General features: G+C 54.7%; 1 long non-coding RNA gene across 2 annotated transcripts; it reads right to left on the bottom strand.

Moving 5' to 3' along the window:
- Window positions 1–415: 415 nt before the first annotated feature.
- On the bottom strand, window positions 416–19,792 carry LOC121497870. 2 transcript variants are annotated; one of them, XR_005989548.1, is made up of 3 exons: window positions 19,736–19,792; window positions 785–1,343; window positions 416–596 (listed from the first exon to the last, which is right to left on the bottom strand). It is a non-coding gene; the product is annotated as an uncharacterized LOC121497870 (long non-coding RNA). The 2 variants fall into 2 exon arrangements; XR_005989547.1 differs by lacking the exon at window positions 19,736–19,792 and adding an exon at window positions 7,264–7,357.
- Window positions 19,793–20,731: the final 939 nt, after the last annotated feature.

Raw genomic sequence — 20,731 nt, 5'->3', positions numbered from 1 at the left:
ACGGAAAAGAGCAGCCAGGGTGTAAGCCATAGTTTTCTGATTTTTTTTTTAATATTGCATTAAAATATTGTTTATCTTGGTTGCTGAGTTTTGGGGTGCCACCTTACGCTTTGTGTGCAAGGCGAACGACTCACTTGCCTTACCCTTATCCCTGCCCAGGACCTGGGGCGTCCTCCTGGGCCCTCCCCGGTGCCGGTAGCACAGCCTCGTGGCTGGACGGTGGGCCTTCCTGCCCGCCGGACCACCTTCATCTCTCCAGCTACTTTGCATGGTGCGTTGGGCTAAGGGGTGGTTCACTTTGCACATAACAAACTACCCCCAAACATAGCGACTTGAAACAAGTATTTATTAGCTTTAAAATATATATATTTATTAGCTTTACAGTTAGCGGCTCGGCGATGGGGCTGGGCTCAGACGGGCAGTTCTGTTGGGTTTGGCTGGACCCAGATGCGTGTCTGCGGTCAGAGGGCAGTAAGGGCCTGGCTCATGCCTGGCAGCCGGCGGCTGGCGGGTCCGAGTTCTGCCCCAGGAGGCCTCTCATCCTGCACCAAGCTCGCCTGGGCTCCTTCCCTGGTGGTCTCCAGGCCCCAACTGCTCTAAGAGACACGAAGCCCAGGCGCTGCTCGAGTTTCTACCTGCACTGTGTTTCCTCTTCTCCCGTCAGCCAAAGCAGGTCACACCACCGAAGCCAAAGTCTGCGTGCAGGGGTGAGGCAGCAGGGAAACCCAACCAACCCGGGGCACGACCCAGACAGCGTGCCACATAGGAGGCATCCAGAACTTACCTCGCGGCTCGGGCCCAGATCTTCCGGGGCTGTTTTTTCCATCTTGATTCAGTTCGGCAAACATCCTGTGGGACTGCTCTGTGTTGGGATGTGGGGTGTTGTGATTCTGTTGAATTTACATTTGTTCCGGGGGGGCCTCCCACAGCGGAGCAGGTGAAGTAGGGAAGGCCGCCACTCACGGGCCCTCACGCCTCGAGAGGCCACAAGGGGAGCCACGGCAGGCGGCGTGTGAGCAGCAGCTCCCGGGCCGTCTGCCTTTGGTAGGGCCGGTGGGTGGAGTGTTTCTAGGGTCCCTGGGTGAAGGCCGGGCTGGTCAGTCCAAACCAAAAAGAGCAGGGGGCAGGGAGGGGGCAGTGAGTGGGAGATGAACAGGGGTCCTCTCTAAGGGCCGTACCAGGTGCCCGAGTGAAGCGAGGGGCAGACGTCCAGGAGGAAGGTCCTGAGGTCGAGAGGAAGTCAGGCCTCACACAACCCACATAGAGTGGCCCCTGGTGAAGGCGACAGTGAGGACCAAGGGTCTGGCTGGGATCTCAGAGGAGAGGACTTGAGAAGTAAGAACCTGTGGGCAGAATGAGGGGTGAGAGAAAGAAGAGGGGCTGGTGCAGGGGACCCTCTGGGAGGAGGACAGGCGACACGGGCTCCGGGACCCAGGGAGGAAAGGAGGGCGTGCGGGCGGTCACTGCTGTCAGAGCTGGAGGACACGGGGGAGAGGCTGGCTGCTGAGGCCGCCGTCCAGAGAGCTGTACCCCGCAGGTGAGGACTGGAGGTCAGCCTGGTGCAGGGGGAGGCCATGAAGACCCCGGGGGCCCGTGGGGAACAACCTGGAGGGGGAAGTGGGGGCAAGATGACAGCCCAAGCTCCCAGAGGGGAGACCGCCACCAAGGCCACGGGGCAGCGATCTTGAGGGGTGCTGGGGAGCAGGGGTTCATCTGGGCAGGAGGCGGCCGTGTCCCGGAGCCAGCATGTGCCTGCTCACAAGAGCTGATAGCTAAGTTAAACATAACCATTAACAAATCTTAAATTTATATATAAACTTACAATTAATAAATTCTATTTTTAAAGGGTAATAAATACTCAAAACATCCCTTCTGAGTTATTTTACTGCGTTGACTATTGCCTATGTCGTGGAGGCTATTTACATGTTGTAGCTCGGTGGGGGAAATATGACAAAATCCTGGCTCCTGGGCCTCTCTTCCCAACTCTGTCTTCAGTGATATCATTCTGATCTCTGGGGACTGGCCGTGCTGGGAATACCTACACCCCAGAAACCAGAAACAGCGCCTCCCAGGGCTTCTCCCCTCCCCCTACCCAGAGAGCTGGTGGTTAAGCATTTGCCAGCACACCAATGGCAGGAGCGTGCAAAGAAGTGCAACCTGAGGCCGAATGTCGGATGGAGGGACGCCTGGGTGGCTCAGTGGTTGAGCATCTGCCTTTGGCCCAAGATGTGATCCTGGAGTCTCAGGATCGAGTCCCACATCGGGCTCCCTGCGTCCCCCTCTGCCTGTGTCTCTGCCTCTCTCTCTCTGTGTCTCTCATGAATAAATAAATAAAATCTTAGGAAAAAAAAAAAGGATGTTGGATGGACCCAGGACTGTACAGGTAACTGGGAAACAACAGGGTAGGGGGTGCCCCCAAAGGGTGGCATGTGTGCGGGGCAAGTGGCAGCTGCTCCAGAAGCCTCCGTCCACACCTGTTTCGACAGCCTGGGATCCCTGGTGTTGGCCCAACGTGCATCACTTCACTTCCAGGCCCTCACCTCACCTGAAGCAGCCTGGACAGAGCCTTTGCTCCTGGGTGAGGTGATCAGTGAGGGTGGCATCTGGTTACCCTGCGGTGTGCCGCTCAGTATCCTGCTGCCACTCACACTTCCACTACCTGCGCTACCCAGAAGTGAGCCCACCCACCTGCTTAGACACGGCGCGGCTCTGTCTACCAGCCACTTGTGGCCGTCACCACTCCCTGGGAGTGAGACCTCACCGAGGAGACAGCTAGACTCCTAGAACTTTGTGTTCTGGTCAGGGTGGGAGCACTGACAACGCGGAAAAGAGATAAGCAGGGGGCCCTCCTCACACTGGCAGGTCCCCAGGCAGGGCCCGGGCTGGCCTTGAACTCAGGCTTTTCTAGGGAAAAGCCAGGCAGAGAGCCCCAGCGACTTAATAGGTCCAGAAGGGCAGAGCCTTGGGTTTATTGGGAACACTGGGCTTACGAGCAGAAGGCAGGGCATCGAGCCTGGATTCAGTGCCTGAGTCTAAGGCAGGAAGAGCAGAGGCAACAGTGGCTGGGGTGTGAGGTGAGGGACACCAGCCCCATTCCCAAAAGCCAGTCTTCGGGGGGCCCACCGGGGGAGCACCGTGATCATAGGGCTTGCAGGGCCTCAGAGGAGCTCCCGGGCCCTGTGGCCTGAGGATCCATTCATGGCCTGGTAGGGGGGTCCCAGCTGGAGCTGGCATTGGGAGTCTCCTGATGGGTCACTTCGGGGGGAAGCCTGCCCAGAGCATCACCAACAGGCTTACGGGCGGCCCAAGGCAGAGGGGCCAGAGGCAAGGGGAGTACTAGCAATGGGCTCAGGGGACAGTGGGGACAAACCCTGGACAGGGAATCAGTGGCCACAGGCCTCCTTCTGCGAACAGCATGGAGTGGCCAGCAGGTGGAAAAACACAAAAGCCAGGCAAAAGAGGAGTGGGTTTCTGAGCTTCTGTGGGACCGTCCCGAGGGAACACCTGGAAACAGTGAGGGAGGCAGGGACCTGGCTGTCCCTGGCCTGTCCTGGAACCCCAAGGACACCAGCTCCCCCTTCACAGCGAAGGAGGCTGAGCCAGGCTGGGCCAGCCCCTCCTCTGAGGCAGCACCTGGGCAACCAGATGACTGGGTGTTGTCAGGTGGCTGCAGGGGAGGAGGTGAGTGGTGGGGTGGTGCTTTCATCACCCCGACTTCAGGGACAATTTACTACTAGGAAAGGTGTGGAGCTGCAGCAGGTCGGAGGGCCCAGCCCCGAGGCTGCAGAGGCCACATCCTAGGACGCCCGCCACCCCGCCACCCAGAGATGGGCTTTAAGGCGCCACCACACCCTGCGGGCCCCATCCGTGAGGACCACTGTGCAGGGCCTGGGACTCCGCGACAATCAGCAGGAGTGCTGACCTGGGAGCCCGAGCTGACCTCCCTCCGAGGGGAGCATAAAGCCCCATCCGTGGCCTGCACCCCTCCCGCACCACGGCCGGGGCCGCCCGGGTCTGGCAGGGCAGGAGGTGGACTTGAGCCTCCAGCCTGAAATAGGAGCCCCTTCCTTCTTGCTGGCGAAGCTGAAATTTTGGTGCCAGCGGCCACGTCCCCATCTGCAGAGAATGGGGTGCCACCCAGGAAGGAGCAGAGGCGACGCTGGCCGGGCGGGCGGCGTCTGGGGTTTCACTTCTCTCCAGCCACACCCTCACCTTTTCTGCTTATCTGAACCAATAAATCCCCACCTTCCCCCCTCCCCCCAGTGACTTTCCAAGTTAGAGGTCAGTAGCCACCAAAAGATTTGAGGGTGAAACAGTGGCCATCGCTTCCCTTTCGGGTTGTGGGCCACCCGGGCTGATATTCCTTCCAAAGCCCCCTTGAACCAGTCGCTGAGCACAGCGTAGCTCCAGCTCCGAACCTGTGTGCGGCGCAGTCACCCCTCCCACCCCACGTGCTCCCCAGCCCCCCCTGCCAGCAGGAAGCTCAATGCCAGCAGCTCCGCCTCTGGTCCTTCCCGGGAACCCCTGTGTCGCTGGATCCCTTCGGATTCTTGAGCCACGAGCCTCACGAAGTTCCAGACCCGTCCCTCCTCCTCTCTTGGAGAGAACAACTTTCCACCTTGGTTGTTATTGCAAAATGCTGAGGGGCCCCTCTGTGATGCGTGTGAAATAAGGCTTAGAGGGGACAAGGGAGGTGACCTCGAGATCGGGTCGGGGTGCGGGGGAGTGAGCAGTGGCAGTAGAGGCGGGATACGTGGGCGCTGCCGCAGTGCCCGCAGGTGGTCAGATCTGCCCTGGGCTCTGCTGGGGGCCCTGGCTCCCCCCACAGCCTGTGTCATGAGAGTCGGGGTCCCTGCCAGGATTCTGAGGTCACCACGAGGCAGGAGCACCTGCCGGCCAAACAGATGAGACCAAGAAGTTCAAGGTCATGGTTCACAGTTAAATACAACCTCTCAGAAACTGGCCCAGGCACCAACTATACCACCATCTCTTCCCTACACAGTGGCGAGCCCGATAAAAAAAAATCTTAGGGCCAGAATGGGAGCCCCCGTGCCTGCTGACTAAGTGGGGGCCGGCAGGTGCTGCAATCGCCCCTCCCGGAACAGCTCTGGCTTCTCCCCCTGCGCCCTGGAGCGGGTGCCCCGCGCCCCTGCACCCCCTGCCCTCGCTCAAGCCCTGTTCGGTCAGCTATTGCGCCATCAGATCCAGGACTGGGTTTTCTTTTCTCCTTTGTTGGTTCTCTCTCTCTCTCTCTCTCTCTCTCTCTCTCTCTCCTCTCTCTCTCTTTCTTTTAAGAATTTACTTATTTACTTATCTATTTATTTGACAGAGAGAGCGCGTGCACTAACAGGCAGAGCCGCAGGCAGAGGCAGAGGGAGAAGCAGGCTCCCCGCGGGGCAGGGCGCCCAATGCGGGACACGATCCGGGACCCTGTGATCATGACCTGAGCCGAAGGCAGACGCTTAACCGACTGAGCCACCCAGACACCCACCCTTTGGAGGTGGTTCTCTAACGCCTCTAACCAGGGACTCCCCACCTGAAGTGACCAGGTTAAGGAAAGATCCTGGGTCCCAGTCTCCAGAATCCTGGGTCCCCTGGCTCTCTGCTCCTTGCCCCTCACCCCATCAGCTCACTGACCTGCTTCCTTCTAGCCCCTCCGCTCCCATCTACCCAGGGCTCCCCTCCAGTCCCCAATCAGATGACAGTTCTCAAAGGGAGGGCCCCAGGGACTGCACAGATAGACAAGAGGGTCTAAGTAGAGAGGAGGGGGGCCTCCTAGCCTGTGTTCTCCTCCTCTCTGGGTGCCTCTGGCTCCATTAAATCTTGGAAGAGAGACGTCATCCTGTGTAAGGGCAGCCTCAGACTGGGACCACTGTGTTTCAGAACGCTAGCCCACGACGGGGCAAAAGTGCCTTGCCACAAACCCAGAGGGAAGCTTCCAGGCAAAGGAAAAATTATTCCATCGGGATATCCTTTCCCCATTCTGATGGGAAGAGCAGGACGGAGTAGGAGAATGAGGATGTGGCCTCCCTTGGCCCTGAGACTCCTCTGGAAGTGGACCCACAGGGAGCCCAAGGCTGTTCAGATAGATGTCCGCCCATGCGGAATAGGGTGGAAAGGGGGCCCAAGGCCAGCTCTCCCTGTCCCACTGAAAGCTTCCTTGGTCAGGCAGGCCTGGGTGTGGGGATGTCACCTGCCCAAGCAGGCTCACATCAGGGGGGGCAGGGAAGGCAGCGCCACACTCCTGGTTTGCCCTGTCCAGAGACTGCACACGGCCTGGCCTCATCCCTTCCAAAATCCAAAGCTCGCACCCTGAAGACAGCCAGGAGGCTCCGCAGGTGGGAAGCTGCCCACAGCCCAGACACCTTTTCGGTTGCAGGCGCCCCTGTGTCTGCACCCAGCTCCCTTGGCAATGCCGGAGTGGTGGAGTGGTGGAGAGGCACCCCAGGGCCTGTCTCGCCCACTCTTCTTTCCTCAACTGCCTCACCTGGTGCCTTGAACTCTGTCTACTTCTCACCTCTCAGCACCAGACAGGATCGTATGGTTCCTTATCCCTGGCCCAGGGATGGCCTTCCACAGTGACCGGAGCAGCCTGGGGTCCCCAGCAGGGCCTGTATCCCCCTGCATCTGGGTGACCACTTTCTGGGCAGAGTTCTGGTTTCTGAGATGCTGCCTTGGGGAGGGGGGAGAGGGAAGCAAGACCAGCAGCCAGGCGATGGAGGGGATGGGGGATGTGGGGACCGAGTGGACCCCAGGCTGAGATTGGGGAGGCCCCACGTCTTCAGGGAAGGCTCTGCAGGCCCCTGGGGTGTTAGGGTGGCCCCCAGGAAACACACAGTCAGGTTCCTCCTGGCTGCAGCTCCTGTCTGCGGTAGCCCTTACCTGCCTAGGCCCCCTTACCTGGCCTTCCCCACCCCCACGCCCATTCCTCCTTGGACCCCTGCTGAGACATTAACTCCCAGGACAATTTTCCTGTCCCCCCTCTGTCCCTGCTTCCCAAGATCCTTCAGCATCCTGTCACAGCACAGGCACACTCTGGGGTCCTTGGCCGTGAGCTCCGAGAGGGTAGGGAGGGCCGGGGCTGCTCCCCACAGTGTCCTGTCCCGGCCAGTGTGGGCGTCACCTGGGTACCAGCTTTGGGTCTCAATTCAGGCCTCTGTCCTGAGCAATACCCCCCCCTCCCCCGACTCCTGGCTGCGGCCACTGCTGGGCGTCCACTGCCTTCCTGCAAACCACAGATTCCCTTGGGGAGCCTGTGCAAACCTGATTTCTCGTTCCTTCCAACAGCTTTCCTGAGGTATCACTCGGGGCGCCTGGCAGGCTCAGTCGATAAAGCGTGCAACTCTCCATCTCAGGGCTGTGATTCCAAGCTCCAGGTTGGGCATGGAGCCTACTTTAAAAAAAGCAATCAAAAAACAGCAGCTTTCCTGAGATAGCACTATTTACTGAGGTATCACTAAAAGGTACAAGGCGATAAGCTTTGATAGATGTGAGCACCCATAAAACCAACACAGGCAACAGAGTAAGCAACCCAGCACCCCCAACAATCTCCGTGCCCTCTTGTAATCTCCCCCCTGTGCCTCGCCCCCATCGTTAGGCAATTTACGTTTCTGTCATTGCGGATCTGTTTGCATTTTCTAGACTTTTATATATGTATAATATAATCCCACAGTACATATCCCTTTTTGTCTGGCTTCTTTCACTCAGCGTGATTAGTTTGAGATTATCTCTGTGTAACATCTAGTAACTTAGCCCTTTTTATTACTGAGTAGAATTGCATTGGATAGATAGGCCACCCCCGGTGTCTCCTACAAATAAATGCTGTAAACTTTCACGTGTAAGTGTTCACATGGACGTACCTCTCTTTGGGAAATACTTGAGAATGGAACGGCGGGGTCACGTGTAGGTATATGTTTAACTTATTAAGCAACTGTCCAACTGGGGTGGGGGGGCCTGGCTGGCTCAGTCGATTAAGCATCCGACTCCTGATCTCAGCTCAGGTCTTGATCTCACGATCAGGAATTCAAGATCCACTCTGAGCTCCATGCTCTGCATTGGGCTCTATGCTAGGCACAGAGCCTATTTAAAAAAAAAAGAAAAGAAAAGAAACTGTCCAACTGTTGTTCAAAGTTGACGTCCCCCACATACACTCCCACCACCGTGGTACGGGAGTTCTAGCTGCTTCACGTCCTCCGCAACACTCGATACAGCCAGTCTTGCTAATTCAGACAACCTATTCGATGTGTCTCTCCGTGACCCTCGTTCACAGCTCCCCGATGACTGATGTTGAACCTCTTTCATGTGATCGCTTGCCATCTGTAGACCTCCCCTGGCGAGAAGTCCGTTCCAATCTTTTGCTCATTTTTGATTCCGAGTCCTCTGTTTTCTAATAATCACATTGCAGAGTTCTCTCTCTGTGCTCGACATGCAAGCTCTTTATCAGAAACCAGCTTTGCAAAAAGTTGCTTCCAGTCTATGGCTTGTCTGTTCAATTCTTTTCCAAATGTCTTTCAAAGAGCAGAAGTTAAGTTTGATGACGTCAACTTATCAATTTTTTCCTTTTATGGACCCTGCTTTTGGTGGTGCAGCTAAGAAATGTTCATTCCCATTTCAGCACCTGGCAGCCAGCCCGTATGCCCTTGTTGCTCAGTCAGTGCTTGTGAAAAGCAGAGCCAGGGAGGGGGAAGGACGGCAGGCTGAGGAGCCTCTACCTAGAGGTAGATTCCAGAAAATGTGGTTCCAGAGAGCTGCTAAGGACCCACTGGGAACAACAAAAAATGTTGATGGTGCCTTGAGATTTTTCTAGAAGGAACTGAGAGGGAGCAACGTGCAGCCAAAGGAGGGCAGCCTGGGGCAGAGAAGCTGGCAACTTAGAGGCTCAGATGCCAATGCCCCCCACCATTCAGTGAAAACCCTCACTCCTTCCTTCCTTCCCTGCCTCCTTTCCTTCTTCCACTCCTTCCCTTTCCTCCTTCCTCCTTCCTTCTTCCTCCTCTTTGTTTCTTTCTCATCTGTCTGTGAGTTAGCTTTACATCACCGTTGAGATGATGCGTATTTCCTTTGCCTCATTGCTTTCTTTGGGCCTTCCTGTTTTTTCTATCTGGGTAATCTCTGCATGCAATAAAACACTAGCCTTTCGGGATCCCTGGGTGGCGCAGTGGTTTAGCGCCTGCCTTTGGCCCAGGGCGCGATCCTGGAGACCCGGGATCGAATCCCACGTCGGGTTCCCGGTGCATGGAGCCTGCTTCTCCCTCTGCCTGTGTCTCTGCCTCTCTCTCTCTCTCTGTGTGACTATCATAAATAAATAAAAATTGTTTAAAAAAAAAAAAAACACTAGCCTTTCTGTCCTGTTGCTACAAATCTTCCTCTGAATCATGATTGCCTATGTTTCTTCCCCTCTGCTTTATCGAGATATAATTGACCATGTAAAATTATAAGATATTTAAAATGTACATCATTGGGGCGCCTGGGTGGCTCAGTCAGTTAAGCATCCAACTCTTGGTTTCAGCTCAGGTCATGATCTCAGGATCATAAGATTGAGCCTCGCATTGGGCTCCATGCTGAGCGTAGAGCCTGCTTAAGAGTCTCTCTCTCCCTCTGCCCCCCCCCCTCCTTCCAGCTCACTTTCTCTCTCTCTAAATAAAAAATAAATAGACTGGCTCAGTGGTTGAGCTGGTGTGATCCCGGGTCTGGGGATCGAGTCCCGCTTTGGGCCCCCTGCATGGAGCCTGCTTCTCCCTCTGTCTGTGTCTCTGCCTCTGTGTGTGTGTGTCTCTCATGAATAAATAAAATCTTACAATAAACTAATTAATTAATAATAAATAATGGTGATTTCATATAGATAGACATTGTGAAAGGCTTCCCCTCCATCTAGTGAGTTAACACATCCATCAGCTCACACATTTATCTTTCTTTTGGTGAGAATGTTTAGATTCTACTATCTTAGCAAATTTCAAGTACACACTACAGTGTTACCTACAATCATCACCATGTCATACATTAGATCCTCAGACCTTATTCATCTTGTAGCTCAAAGTTTGTACCCCTTTACCAACCTCTGCCTGTTTCCTCCACTCCCCAGGCCTTGGAAACCACTTTTCTGTTTCTGAGTTTGACTTTTTTTTTTTTTTTTTTTTTAAGAATTCACCTATTAAGTGATACCATACAGTGTTTGTCTTTCTCTGTCTGGCTTATTTCACTTAGTACAATACCCTCAAATTCCACCCATGTTGTCACAAGTGGCAGGATGTCCTACTTCATCATGGCTGAATAATATTCCATTGTATACATATACAACATCATCTTTATCCGCTTATCAGCTGATGGACACTTAGGTTGTTTCCATATCTTAGCTATTGTACATAATGCTGTATGAACATGGGCGTGCATCTCTCTCTTTGATATCCTATTTTTATTTCCTTTGAATATATAACCAGAAGTGGGATTGCTGAATCACATCATAGTTCCATGTTTTATTTTTTTAACTTTCTATTGTATTTATTTATTTATTTATTTATCTCTGTGCCCTCCATGGGGCTCAAACTCATGATCCCAAGATCAAGAGTCACATGCTCCACCTACTGAGCCAGCCAGGCGCCCCCATATTATTTTCATAGTAGCTATGCCAATTTACATCCCTACCCAACTGCACAAGGGTTTCCTTTTCTTCAAATCCTCACCAGTACTTGTTATCTCTTGATTTTGATGATAGCCATTCTAACAGGTATGAGGTGGTTTTGATTTTCCCTTCCCTGATGACTAGTGATGTTGACCACCTTTCCATGTACCTGTTGGACATTTGGATGTCTTCATTAGGGAAATGTCTATTCAGTTCCTTTGCCCAATTTTTAATCAGATTATTTGCTATTGAGTTGTATGAGTTCTTTATATATTTTGGATATTAACCTCTTATCAGAGATATAATTTGCAAATATTTTCCCCTATTCTGTAGGTTGCCTTTTAAATGTTTGATGGTTTCCTTTGCTGTGTAGAAGCTCTTCAGTAGATGTAGTCCTGATTTGTTTAATTTTGTTTTGTTGCCTTTTCTTTGGAGTTAAGTCCCAAAAAAATCCCCAAAATTTCCCAGACTAATGTTGAGAAGGTTACCCCTTACATTTTCTTCTGGAAGTTTTATGATTTCAAGTTGTAATTCATCCAAGTCTTTAATCCATTTGGGTTTTTTTTTTTTTTAAGATTTTATTTATTTATTCATGAGAAACACAGAGAGAGAGAGAGGCAGAGAGGCACAGACAGAGGGAGAAGCAGGCTCTATGCAGGGAGCCTGACGTGGGACTCATTCTGAGTCTCCAGGATCAGGCCCTGGGCCGAAGGCGGTGCTAAACCACTTGAGCCACCCGGGCTGCCCTTTTAATCCATTTTGAGTTGACTTTGGGTATAGTGTAAGATGAGGGTCCAGTTTCATTCTTTTGCATATGGATATTTGTCTTCCCCAACACCATTTATTGAAGAGATTATCCTTTCCTCATTGTATATTCTTGGTTCTTTTATTATAAAGTAAATGACCATATGTATGTGGATTTATTTCCGGACTCTCTGTTTTGTTCCATTGAGCTGGGTGTCTGTTTTTATGCCAGTACCATGCTTTTTTGATTACTATCACTTTATGGTGTAGTTTGAAATCAGGAAGGGTGATGCCTTCAGCTTTGACCTTCTTTCTCAAGATTGCTTGGGCATTTCAGGGTCTTTTATAGTTCCATACAAATTTTGGTGTTGTTTTTCCTATTTCTGTGAAAAACATCATTAGAATTTTGATAGTAGAGCCCTTAGGGTGGGGGCAGGGAGGTTAGCCAGTTAAGAACTCTTTCTTTGTTTACTATGGCCTGGTGGGTCTCAGGAACACAAGCCCTGTAGGCTTTCAGAGCTAGGTATTTCCATCCTTCAGGTAGAAGTCTTAAAAGCTGGGTGCTAGATATTGGGTCAAACCACTTGGCTCCTCAGGGAGGAGTTGGAGATGTGAGTTCCTTCTTAATTGCGTGTCACTGCGTTGGGGGCCAGGTATATGATGAGAGTGTACCTCAGACCTTCCTACCTTTCCAATGTAGATATTTTGTTATTCTCCTGACGTGTAGGTAATCGCTCAGCTAGTTTCTCAACTTCCTTTAGAGAAGGTTGCTTGTGTGTAGCTGGAGAGTCAGTTCATTCATGGAGAAGGTGAGTTCAGGAGTCTCCTATGTTGCCATCTTGGACCAGAACCACCTCTGTGTCTTTTGACCCTGACAGCCTTTACAAGCTTTCACCAAGCCATGTAGAAAGTATTCAAACAAGTCATTTCTCCCTGGCTCCTACGCATTGGCTTTCTCTTCGTTGACCTCAGCTCTGCTGTGGGGAAGGGAGGGATCCAGCTTGGTAAGGAAGAGGAAGGGGCAGAGCCAGGCCACCCTTCTAAAAGAACTTCCTCAAGCCTGTACAGAATGTGAGGTCCAAAAGGACCTGTCCCTCCCACCCTCTTTGCTGTCCCCAAACTTTTGCTGTGGCGGCGATCTCAAGTCCTAGGTGATGCCTCCTACCCGCCTGTGAGGGCAGGCTACTGGGAGAAACAGTGAAGGAGCAGTTTAACAGTAATGGCATTAGTTAGTTGGAGACAAAAAACACCAACAAAAAATTATTGGCACCTGTAACCAAATCAGGGGAGGCAGTGTCGCACTACTTCTTAGGTCCTACCTTCCCTTCCCTATGCTCTAACAAAATGACCACCAACTTAGTGGCTTGAAACAACTCAGATTTATTCTCTGGAGATCAGAAGCCTGGGTTGGCTCAGCTAATTTCACTGCTCAGAATCTTACAAGGTCAAAATCAAGGTGCCAGCCAGTTGGGCTCTTACTGGGTGGTTCTGGGGGAAAATCTGCTTCTAAGCTCATTCAGACTGGGGGCAGAATGTAGTTCCTTGTGTTTGCGGGACTGAGATCCTCACATCCTTGCTGGCTGTCCGCGGGAGGCTGCCCTTGGCTCCTGGAGACCTTGCTCTGGTCTCTAGGGTACAAATGGCTCCCTGGATTTCAGAGCCAGTGAAGGCATGCCAGATCCCTCTTGAGCCTGGAATCTCCCCGACTTTCCTTTCTGCTCTATCTCTTCTGCTTTCGGCTAAAGAAAGTTCTCTATGTTCAAGGGCTCTTATGATTAGATTAGGCCCATCTGGGTAGTCCAGGCTAGCCATCCTAGTTCAAGGTCTCTAACCTTAGTTACATCTGTATCCTTTTTCCTGTAACCTACCATAGTCACAAATTCTGGGAAATTAGGGCATGGATATCTTTGGGGGGGGGGGCGGTGGAGTGGGTCTATTTTGCTGACCACAAGGCCTCTGATGATTCTGGCCCCATTCAGACTCTGTTTCTGTTTTGCTCTGGTGTTGTTTCATTCTCTCCCACTGCAGAGTGAAGGGGGCATGGGGCACATGTGACACATATGCCCAATATGATGAGTTGCACCCTCAAAATCCCCACGGTCAGAAGGGAAAAGGGTGTCCCTCTCCTAGTTTCACTTTGAAACTCCCCAGGGAAAAGCCCTAGTTGACCCAATGCAGGTCATGGGCCTATTCCTTGGACTGAGCCCACTCTTGGCACAAGAGGACGCATCGGGGACTGGGACTGGCCCAGCCTGGTTGAGAACCCACCCCAAAACTAAAGAGGGGATGTCCATTACCAAATGAAAGGAAGTGTGCTGGGTATAAAACCCAGAACCACTTCTGTGACCATCATCATGTGGTGCTGATAGGAGGAACCCCTCAGGGTGCTGGCTCGGCTGCCTCATCATGTCCAGTGCAATCCCATGAGGTACATTGTGTTCGTCTCCCCTCTTCACCAAGACTGGGTTCCAGCCCCACCATCCACCAGCAGGCTGACCTCTCTCTCTGGGCCTCAGCTCTTCCCTCAGTAGAATGGGAATGAGAGTGAGCTGTGCCTGGCGGGCTACTTAGGGCAGCTGAAGAGGCAGATGGGAGGGTGTGTGAAGAGTCTTTGTAGGTGTGAGGAGGCCTTTGCCCGGGGCCCGGGAGAGATTTCCGAAGCGGAGCCTCACCGGCCCCCTCCGGCTCTCGCGCCTCGGTGGTCGCAACAGCAGGCCCTACAGCTTCCTGGCAGACACTGGCGGGAGCAGAGCTGCCCAGAGTGCACCTGGCCAGGCTCTGGGCCATGAAAAGGCAGCCATTCAAGGCTGGCTTGGACAGGAGCCGGGTGACGAGAGACAGGGAGCCCTGTGCTCCGGGGAGGAAGGAGCCTCTGCGTGGCCTCCCCGCGGGTCTAGCTGCCAGGCTGGGAGGGCAGGCGGGCTCTGGGGAAGGGGCGGCGCCGGCAGGGAAGACTGAGCTAGTGTTCGAGGCCGAGGGGCTGAAAGGAGGCTGTGTGTGCCCAAGCCGACCGCCTGGCGGGTGGGGACGTGAGTCATCGGTGGCCGGGGAGCGGCAGCCCAGCTGCCCAGGACAAGGGGGCGCAGTGCCCACCCGCGTGTGAATGCGTGTCAGTGTGAATTCTAACGTGTGCGCTGGGGGCGGGGCTGAGGCCCTGCAAAATCTGTCCGGGATGCCCAAGCCTCCCCGGGGCGGGCACACCCTCTCATCCCCTGAATATGACCAAGGCCAGACGGCGTCCCTGCCAGGGTCTCCTCCAGGTGGCCAGCGCTGGCCATTCGTTCCCTGGGCTGTTCACCCGAGAGGTGCCAGGGCCCTCCCTGTGCTGCCGGGAAAAGAGGCCCGTGCCCTGCGCTTCGCTGTATCCAGTTTGGTGGGACAGATGGAGGAGAGACAGACAGATGTGATGCCAGCCAAGGGAGGGAGCGTCTAGCCCAAGGGAGGGGATATTCGAGCTGGGTTTTGAAAGATGAACAGGAATTCACTGGATTCAGGAGGCGAGGGAGTAGGGGTGGGAGATGCATTTGAGCAGAAAAGGGCTGGGATCGTGGTACATGGGAGAAGGCCAGGATGGCTGGAATAGTGGTTGGGGGTAGATGCGGATGGTATTGGGGCCTGTGGGCAGTGCCCAGAGGCTCCTGGAGGGAGGGATGGGCACAGACTCGAGGACCTGGGGCCAGATCAAAAGAGGCCAGTCATGGATGGAGTAGGGGACCTGCCTGGTCCTGAGCCGGTTCCTATGGGGCCTACCAGGTAGGGTTTCAGTGGTAGCAGATGAGGTGGTTAGGGGAGGCCCCTCCCGCCTGGGAGAAACCCGGGGCCTGTGTGTGTATGTGTGTGAAGGTATGTGTCTCTCCAAGTGTGTCTCTGTGTGTGATGAGTACCTGTGTATGTGTGTCTGTGGGTATGTCTAGATGTGTGAGCACACACGCACCTCTCTAGAAATGTGTATCTCTGCAGGGGCAGGTGTCTGTGTGTCTATGTATCTTTTTTACTGGGTGTACATATATCTCGTGTGTCTGCAGATTTGAGCGCTATGTAAGTGTGTCTGAATGTGCATGCTTCTGGGTGAGTGTGTGTGTACGTCTGGCCTGTGTGTATCAGTGCTCTGTGTGTGTGTATCTAGATGCACGTCCATGTGTGTATGTGAGTTCCTGGGTGCGTGTCGTCTGTATGCCTGTGTTGCTCTGCTAGGAGCATTTGTCTCATTTGTCTCTGTGTGTGTGAGAGAGAAAGAGAGAGAGAACGTGTGTCTGTGTGCATGTACCCACCACACCCTGCTGACGGGAGCCTGGGGTGCAGCCCAGCTGGTCTAGGGCCTCTTCACCCCACTGCTCCCAAGCCTGCCCAGATCCTTGTTCCTGGGCATTTCTAAACTCTGGCTTCTTTTTCCAGCCCGGCTCCACCCTCACCTGACTGGCTCCCACACCCCACAGCTGCCCCTGGACCAGCCAGCAGGGGCCCAAGCGAAGAAAAGGAGCCAGAGAGTGGCCAGGCCTCAAAGGAGCTGTGTCCACCTCCACTGGCCAGCCTGGGGGCTCCTCCCATCCAGGAGAGAAGGATTTGTCGAGAAAGTATGTGGGAACATTTCCCACATGGCCACCCACCCCTTCCTTCTTCCTTCTGGGGCTCTGAGTCTTAGGGGTTTGTTTTGGAGGGCAATTTGGAGGACCGAGGGGATTTAACACGAGTGGGAGGACTGGCCCAGCATCCCTTCCTCCGCTTTTTTGAAAATAGCAGATCCGCCCCCCTCTGGGGTGTTCCTGTAGGGCTGAGAGTCCCAGGGCCCTGTCCCAACCACCACAAGGGACACCCAGGCCTAGCCAGTCATAGTACCCAGGCCCTCAGACCTGAGCACTGGCCCAGGTTTGGCCATGTGACTGAGGCAAGACCAATAAGAGTCCTTTCCCTGAATTTGGGAAGTTGGGAGGGGGGAAAAAATAACCCTTTCCTCTGGGATCCTCAAGATAGAGTGATAAATGCCAGAGGCCATCTGCACACCTGCTTTTCTCCTACTCTTCGTGGAAGGAGCCTGCGGATGTAGAAGAGCCAAGAGATAGGCCGACTGTCCAGGAGCAGTGGGTTGTGGGGAGAGAACAAGAGAGAGGGGTTCCCTGTCATAGGAGCAAATACATTCCCTTTGCTTGAGCTGCTGTGAGTTGGGCTTCTGTCACTCACACCCAGAAGAGCCCTAGATAATCCTTGCCTCAGCCATGGGTGCCCAGGAACGCCCTCGCCTGGCACTGAACACTCCTCGAAGTCTCTCCCTGGATCCCTCAGACGCCACACACAGGCCGCGGCCACCCTTTCCTACTCTTGTCAAACTCACAAACCCACCTATGCTTCAACTGCCACCTGCTTGGCTGGGTAAAGTGAATCCGTCAGCTGTCGCCTGCTCTGCCCTGACTTTCCTCCAGAGCTGCCTCCCCATCCTGTCTTCCTTCTGTGTTCCTCCTCTGCCCCCTTGCCCGCCCACAGCTGACCCAGATCGCTGGAACTGGAGAGCTTGGTGCAAGTGGACCCCAAACCTGCCCATACCTCAGAATTTTCTGGGAAACTGGAAATAGACAATTTCCCAGGTTCCATCAGATCCTCTGCGGGCAGGCCCTGAAATCATCATTTTAACACACCTTCCCTGGTTTTGGCAACATTGCCCTCTCGGTTGTTGGGACAGTCTTGGCTTGGTCAGCATTTGGCCCCAGAAGGACATCTCAGGGTTCCCCTCAACAGGATGTTTGTTGTGTTGCTTATATGGGGACCTTGCAAGGTCTTCTCTGAAGACCTACCTCCATCTTCATCTGAACCCTCTAGTGATCTGAGCTCCTCTTTGGCCCAACCTTCCCTTGGGTGAGGGGACCTCCAGACTCCAGACTGGACCAGTCATGCTTTGAAAACCTTGCCCGCCCTACCCCGCTGAACTCCTCCTCCCTTCCTGCAGCCCCGCACCTCTCTGCTAGCTTCTTGGTCTCTTTCCTTCTTTCTTTGCACCATGTCCTCCTGACCGGGCAGTTCTTCCCAGGGTGCCCTGCAGGGCGGGTCATTCACTGCGGTGGGTGTGGGTGGCCGCCGAGGACCAGAGGTAGGTGAAGACGGCAGGCCTCACCCCACACCTCCCCCCCAGGTGGTACGTTACAGTGCAATCAATGCTGCCCCACTTAAAGCAACTACTTCCAAGAGGCACAAAACAGATCTCCCACCACTGCCCAAGAGCCTGGGGGAGCCCCACTCTCCAACCTGTGCAGGAAGGCTTCTCTCTGGGTGGATTCAAGGATGGGGTGGCCAAAGACAGGCTAACCCTCTAGTCCGATCATCGTGTGGGGCATCCAGGACCAATTAGAGAAAGTTCTGGATACAGGGTACTGCTCTGTTGGGTTGCTGGACTTTCCAGACGCGGGGAGAGGGGACTGTGCAGCATCTCTTGCCAGGCACACACCTATCTGCAGGGATGCTCTTTTCACTAAAGAGGGACTTCTGACACCCCACGGCCAATTAACAAGTCCTCTGCAGGTGTAGACGGCCACACCAGGAGCACTGGCCACGGCTGCCAGAGTCGTGTAGCTGCCCCGGGGTGTAGGCTTAGGCTTCTCCTCAGGGTCTTTAACATGAATTCCATCCCACGCTCTCAAACACGGCGCTGCTGCACTGAGGTGGTTACAGCCAGGGCGACTCTCCACCCGGGGGCGGTGGCCCCGCTCCCAGCACCAGCCTCTGAAAGGCGCCCAGGGCTCCTCACACCCGCCTTCAGGTGCGCTGGGGCCCAGGTGGGAGGCTGGCCCAGGGAAAGGCCACACCACGCTTGCAGCAACCCAGCAGCCTCTGGATTCCAACCAGTTCTAGAGGGTTGGTGGGGCAGATAGGAAAGAAAGTGGGAACAGGGATGGAGAGAGGGAAAGGGGAGAGGAACGAGGGAGCAGGGATGGGAAGGAGGAGGAAAGGTGCCAAGGAGGTGTGGAGAAGGCACACCTGAGCCCACACCTGGGCTCCCTCATCCAGGGCAGCACATCCGCCTCAGGGGAAGAGGGGCTACCTGGGGACAGGGACTGCTAAACCACCACTGCTTGGGACACCGGTGACCTACCCAACTGCGCTTCCCAATCTTCCGCCCTCCCTCCAGGCTAGGAAACTGACCGCCCCTACCCACACCCCCACCCTGCCCCCACCCCCACCCCCTGGGATCTGAGGTCCTGCAGCTCCGGGGTGCCTCCGTGGAGGGCAGATTCCATCTGCAGGCTGACCTCCCCCTCCTCGGGGCCTTGCTCAACCACCCTGGCTATGGTTGAGATAAGGAGCAGGAATCGGGCCGCAGGCGCTGGGACAAGTGGAAGGGGCCAGACTCCAGGAGCCTCAGAGTGCTTCCTGATAGGGCCTGGCCCAAGCCACCTGCAGGGGAGCCTGTCCGAGTGACCGGAGTGACCGGAGTGACCGTGAGAACTGAGCAGGGGCTGTCCTAGCTCCCACATCCCCCACCCCCACCCCCCAGCCAGGGACGGAGTATTTAATTTTCATCCATTTCCTCTGTCCCCGTCCACCGAGGCACAGATCAAATGAATCCATGATGACAAACTGTTTCTCTTGATCGACCAGATTCCACTGGCAAACACTCAGTTGGCGCTTTAGCAGCTTCCCCCATTGCCACCTCCCCCAGCCCCGGTAGGTTCTGGGGCCTTTGGGTTAGGTCAAATAACAATAATAATATCCACAGTAGCCAACGTGTCATAATGCCACCATGTGGGACACACTAGTCTACGCACTTTGCATGCGTCATCCCATGTAACCCTGCACTGGCAGGAAATTGAGGTCTCAAGGGGATAAGCCACCTGCCCCTACTGACAGCCCGGAAGGGCAGAGGCCTGACCCAGCCCCCATCCCTCTATAGTCTCCAACCTGGGCTCCTTCCCCCCTTCTCAGGTGCCCCTCCCAGGCACCTGAGGAAACCCCACAGCTTCCTGGCGAGGGGTCAGAGCTGAGGCCTAGTGGGATGTCCTCAGCCAGACAGCCCAGCCCTCTTTCCAGGCCAGACTTTAGGGGGAAGTAGGAGAACCCAGCAGCCTGGGCAATGGAGTGAAGTGCCGGGTGCCTTGTGGGACAGGTGGCCAGTGGGGCTGCAGGGGGCCCTTGGGAGCAGGCAGCCAAGCCAAAAGGGGGGACTTTGAGCTGCCAGTCAGACCCTCCTCCTGCTCTGGTGCTTGGGAAGGACCATTAGAAAGAGCCTGACTCGAGGCTTCTTCTCTGGAATTCTGCTTGGGAGAATTTTGACTTTCCCTGATTAGAGCTTATACTATCCTAGCAAATTCTATTTATTATACCTTGGGTTCTTCCTCCCTCCCAAGGGGCCCCTGAGCCTTAGAGAAAGAGTTGAAAGAAGCTCCTCACCTCAGGTTCAGTGTTCTGGGGTCCAGCTCAGCAGGAGCAGCCTCATTAGACTTCCCACCACCAGCCTCTGCCCTCAGGGACCACTTGGCAGGAAAATAACTCCGGGTCACTGCTGTCCTCCAAGGGCTCAGGGCCTGCCTTCTGGAGCCAGGCAGGCCTTCTGGCTTTGTTTACCAACTATGAGTCCTCACCCACTGGGCCTTCCCCCTCTGTTTCCTCCTTTGTAAGGTGGGAATAATAATGGCACATGCCTCTAAGATTAAGTGATTCAAGTGTGAGCCTGGAATCTTGCTTGGCATATTGTAGCCTCTTGGTGAATGTTAGCTGGTATTTATTGGACCGTGAAATGCTTCCATTTCAATTCTCTGGGCATTTTTGAGGTCCTACTGTCAGCTCGGCCATGGGACCTCAACATGGAACCAGACTGGAACAGACATGTGGACAACAGCCAGACGGGCAGAGATTTTTTTTTTTTTTTTTTTTTTTTTTACCAGGTAGAGGGTTCTGGAAGTCACCTACCACCCCAGCCCCCCGCTGGGCCAGGAATGCCCCTCTGTGTCCTCCGTCTGCTCAAGCCCACTCCCCAGGAACCGCTGGGTCTGGCGCACACACACAGATTAATAAAGATTGAGGAGAAAAGGGTCTTGAGTGAAATAGTTGTCGATGGCTGAAAAGGAGGAGGTGGGCGGCCCTGCAAATAGGCCTTCGGTCAGTAGTGAGGGCCTCACTCTGGGGCACGGAGGCTTCCAGAGCTGTGACCCCGACACAGGCAGCCCAGCCTGGGGGGGGGGCCTTATCCCAAGGCCGTTGCCCCCCCCCCCAGGCTCCCTCTTCTCTGCAGACCGGCCCCAGGTAGCTGGCCCAGAGGGGAGGAGCAGGGGCGCCCCGGTGGGTGGCGCGCAGAGGGGCCACGGCCCCAGGGAGCCCCGCGGGGAGCCGAGTCCGCGGGCACCGGGAGCGACCCTCGCGGGCTGCGGCGGGGCCAGGCCACGGTCC

The sequence above is a fragment of the Vulpes lagopus genome, chromosome 8 (genome assembly GCF_018345385.1).
Source record: "Vulpes lagopus strain Blue_001 chromosome 8, ASM1834538v1, whole genome shotgun sequence".
Lineage (NCBI taxonomy): Eukaryota > Metazoa > Chordata > Mammalia > Carnivora > Canidae > Vulpes > Vulpes lagopus.
The sequence above is the reverse complement of the archived record's forward strand: the minus strand, read 5'-3'. Positions and strand labels throughout refer to the sequence as shown.